This window comes from Palaemon carinicauda, chromosome 24, assembly GCF_036898095.1.
Source record: "Palaemon carinicauda isolate YSFRI2023 chromosome 24, ASM3689809v2, whole genome shotgun sequence".
NCBI lineage: Eukaryota > Metazoa > Arthropoda > Malacostraca > Decapoda > Palaemonidae > Palaemon > Palaemon carinicauda.
In genome coordinates this window covers 77,856,928-77,861,927 of record NC_090748.1, presented here as the reverse complement: position 1 = coordinate 77,861,927, position 5,000 = coordinate 77,856,928, and the positions used below count along the sequence as shown (strand labels likewise).

At 36.9% G+C, this 5,000-nt stretch overlaps 1 protein-coding gene across 1 annotated transcript in view; it reads right to left on the bottom strand.

Moving 5' to 3' along the window:
- Gcat (Glycine C-acetyltransferase) overlaps positions 1–5,000 on the bottom strand; it is a 690,239-nt gene that overhangs the window by 426,717 nt on the left and 258,522 nt on the right. The gene's annotated exons all lie outside the window — the stretch shown is intronic.

Here is a 5,000-nt window from a genome sequence, read left to right as displayed (position 1 = left end):
CACTGTAAAATTCCAGGACATCTTTTTATTATTAACATTGAAAATTAACTCACATCAACTGCTTACTGAACCTCAGTACAACTTTGCATAAAAATGACAAAGTTCTTTTGAATGACGAAGATATTTCTAGCTAGTGACGGATCTTGCAGATGTGAGAAAAACCTTCCAAAAACAAAATGTTAAGGAAACCAATAGATCCATTTCACAAAAAAGAAATCGCTGAGAGTGTCAACAGACGAATATGAAAAATAAATGATTATTCTACATATGAGCGATTTGAAAAAATGGCTGAAAGCTGGACCTACATAAATTATCATTTAAACCGAAAAAAGAATTGAACCTATGAGTGGGAACTAAAAGCTGGATTACATGAGCTAATTCCTCATTTACAGTCCCAACACAAATATCATTTGCCTCCTATATGCAACTCAAATCCCATACTCTTACATTATGAAGCTCCTGTGCCAGTGTCAAAAGGCTGCACTAGCAGTATCCACCCAAAATAAAGGTTTTCCCACCATCATTTTGCTTCTGGGAATCCTTAAATTCGTAGACCTCATTGGAGCAAGAAAATATTCCAAATTAAATCAGATCCGACAAAGTTGAATATGATAGTACTTAATTAAAGAAAAGAGAAAGGGAAGACAGTGTATGAATGAGGTTAAAATATTTTTGCATCAGAGGTAGCTGACAGGTGTAGAGACAGGGAAGAGATGTCCTTTATCGTGATGGAAGACTATGATGGTGGTGAAAGAGAACAAATGCGTTTATTTGTGGATTAACTGGTTAAAACTGGGAGTGGCAGGAGAGAATTGTAACATAACTGTGCAAGGGATAAGAATGGACAAGGAGGAGGAAGACCGTTTCAGAACTTAAGGCTCTGCCTGCCAGCTTTGGAGAGCATTAGCGAATTGTGCAATGGATTATTCAAGGGCAATGGGATAGGTCAGACAGATAGATGTAGTTGTTTATAGTTACTGAGGTAAACTAGTCAATGAGAAGGTGAACTCTTGTGGAATTATGTTGAAAAAAAGTTTCAAACCAAAAATAAAGTACTTGGTATCCAATGAAGAATGTTAACAAGTAGAATTTGGAAAGAGAAACTGACGATGAAAAGGGTTTGCTATATATTAGTTAAGTAAATGGGAATGCAGGTTGGTGGACTTTAACAAGACGTCTATCTGATCATTATTTGGTTGAAGCAAAATTCAAGTTCAAAGGAAATATAAATTGGAGAGAATATAAGCAACACGAGGCTGAAAATTGAACTAACATTTAAAAACCGTACGCAAAGAAGGTTTGTAGATACACTATAAGCAAGAGTGAGAAGGAATAAGAACAGAAGGTGGTACGGTTAGAAAAGGGCAATTACACAACACGTTTCCACAGACAGGTGTACATGGGATTGAAGAGGGCAGTCTCAAAAAAAAAAAAAAGGGGGAAGGAAACGGAAAGGAAAGGATGAAGACAGTTGTAGATATGAGAAAGTAACTTAAGGAAATTAAATTGTTCTAAAGCAATATAAATGTAGGGAATGGTTAATGAGCAAATGGATCTCAAGAATAAAAGACGAAGTCAATGTAGAACAGAACTGACAATGGGAACATTACGCAATTGTTGAATGCAGAAAATAAAAGAGAAAGAGCTGAAAGAAGCTGTCAAAGAAAAGGGTAACTGTAAGTTTTACAAGGCTTGTAAAATAGGCTTTTTGAGGATGTAAAGAGGACAATCAAGATGTTAAAGAATACAAACGCAACAGAATTTGATTAAGATGTTTTGGAGGGTGACAATGGTGTGATCATGTGTCTGACCATTGTGTGTAAGTACAGTATGTCAGAATGTGAAAGGCTCCGAGGTAATGTGCGGAAAAATAAGTTTTCATGTCGATAAAATTGATGAATGAGACTGTTAGAATCATTTAGTATAATGCTACTTAGTTTAACATGTAATCTGTACTATAGTATTTTGATTAAGATTGTAATACAGTATAGATGGAGAGCTCAATTAGTGAGCATCCTTGTGGGTCTGAATAAGGCGGTTTGTACAGATAAGCTGTTTGTTATGATATAGATAGCATTTTCAAACTGGTCATATTAGATACGTGAAAAAACCTACAAATGATAAAACTGGACCTAAAACAAATTTTTGAAAGGATCAATAATGAGACACTGTGAAGGGTGTTGAGAAAATTCTGTTTACAGGATAAGTTGTAAGAGCCATTAAACTATTTATGATGGAAGCAAAGCATAAACGTCCAGTCAGATGAATGAATTGTTCAAGCGTACAAGTGGATCTGAGACAAGTGTGTTAGGTATTGGAATGGTGAGGCTCAGACTACGGAGCAATGAATGCTTGCATGGTAAATACAAATGGTGCACTGTGTTTGTGAGGCTAAACAGGTTGTGGATGAGAATTTTAGTTATCTGAAACAGCCATTGTTCTGTAACAACCTGTTACATAGATGAAACACAATGAAAAGAATGTTATCATACAATCTCCTAATCTAAAGATTCTAATTTCGTTCAGGTCAGGTACACTCTTCCATGATTATGTTTGATATGGGGTTTCTTAATCGTATGTTGACTATAATAGTGGATATGACGATGAAATTTCCTTATCAGTCATTAATACAAATATCGGTCGATTTTTTTCTTTTTAAACATTAACCTCCTCCTTAGTGAAGAATACCTTCGGAAAAGACAAAACAACACAACTGTCACTGCCATTTTCAAAATTTGTTGCTGAATCGTAGTTGAGCATAACACTCGCACAACATTACCACTTCATACATCTACACAGATAGACCATCAGGAGCATGTCTAATACCTCAATGCATAAGGAGCCATGATGCCACCCACCTGAATGTTGAGGCTTTTCAAGTATGTCTTTCACAAGGCTACATTTTTCTAATACATATTTTTCTTTTTCATCAGTAAGCTTTTCCCTTAATGTGGAAGGGTATAACTTATTCACTTGAACGTAGAGGAGACATGGTTACATATCCTTCGACCCGAAATAAAACTGAAATTTGTGTTATTTTGCAGAAACTTCCTATAAAGGCTGATTGAGGATCACAAAAAGACAATAGTCAATGATAAAAAAAGAATCAATTTGTTCAGACACAAGGAAAGATGTATAGCCTAAGTCATTAACCATAGTAAAACAAATAACTAAATAAATAAAGCGAAAACATTGAAGACGACAAAGCTGACAACAAAATTTACCTTCCCAAACTATTTTATTTAGCAAAGAAACTCACCCGGTCGTAATATCTATCTTATTCGTGGAATTTGAACTATGCTGCAGGTCCTAGGCTCAAAGAGACCGCCAGCGCTAAGTAGCAACTGAAGAAACCAGATATTGTGCTATGAACTGAAAGTTAAAGTTAAAGGGTATAAGACAACATACCGCATTGTAGGGAGTTGTAAAGGTTATAAAAGGCCACTTATGTAGAATAGTAGAGATAAAAAAAAAAAACAGGTAGAATGGCAAGTCATAGTTGGTCGGCATTAAATAACTTAAAATTACATTACCATTCCCTCTGAATATCATTGACTCTTGATGTAGGGAGCAGAGATGTTTTACTTATAAAACAGAATATCAACTAACTTCACTATATCATCCTCTCTATCTACCTTGCGCTCACTCACGGTAAACACTCAAAGATAACTTCTTTTTTCGTCACTTATTTCAAAGAAAGTGGCTCCCCCTATGGGGGGGTTTTAGAGAAATTAAATTAATTTAGTAATTATAACATTCCTAATTTAACACCTGAAACGTTCAAAATCGCCAAACTTCTGGCTTCATACACTTCTAAACAACAGGAGACTCCATTCTTTTCCATCTCGTATGAACCTTCGCACTTATTGGATATCAAGGCATTTCTTTCCAATACTTCTTCCACACCATACATCCAACTTTTCAACTTTGTCTACCTCTTTAACACTTCTGAATCATCCACTCTCTCGTTTTTATACTGTCATCCCTCCTTCCGAGTTCTATCATCTATAAAAACCTTTTAACACTTCCAAATGGATTAATTTTTCTTGAAATTTTCCTTTTTTTTACATCGCATACACTACACAAGCAGTGCATCTCCTTTTCTCTCCAATTCACATTCAACATCGACATTTCACAGCTGGATGGACGGGTGGGCAAAATGATAGGAACGATCCACTGAACTTACAAACAGGAACCGAATGTTGTACCACGTAGACACAGCTCTGATAGAAGAGGGCTTTAAGTGCTAGAATATTTCTTTCCTCATTTAAAAATAAAAAAAAAATATATACATATCTTAAAGGATAAAATTCAGACTAACACATATAGGCTACTTCGATTTTGAGGCAGACGGGTTTCATCTCAGGGTTGTGGTGGCCGATGTGGTAACGTCCCTGACTGGTGAACGCCAGACTGGGGTTTGAGTCCCGCTCAGACTTGTTTGTTTCTTTGGTCGCTGCTACTTCACCATCCTTGTGAGCTAAAGATGGGGGGGGGAGCTTATTGGTCTATCTGCTGAGTCATCTGCAGTCATTGTCTGGACCTCCTTGGTCCTAGCTTGGGTGGAGAGGGGGCTTGGGCACTGATCATATGTATATATGATCAGTCTCTAGGGCATTGTCCTACTTGATATGCCACTGTCACTGTCCCAGGCCCCAGCCATTCTTGAGCGGCCTTTTAACCTTTAAACTAAGAGTGGCCACTGTCCCAGGCCCCAGCCATTCTTGAGCGGCCTTTTAACCTTTAAACTTGATGTTTTGAGAAAAAAATAAGAGTTTCTTCTCAAAACATCAAGTTACTGCAAAACCAGTAGATGGGTAAAAAGTGGGCGCTGTTAAGAACATAGGGGACACTGTAAAAACCAAAAAGTGATGCCTACAGTAACCTGATTCCACCTTTGATGAAAGGGTATGGTTGTAGGCCTATACCACGTAGGCCTCTTTATACTAACCAGTTTAGCTTTTCGATCTCGTAAAATTGAAGCTGTCTTAATGGATGCT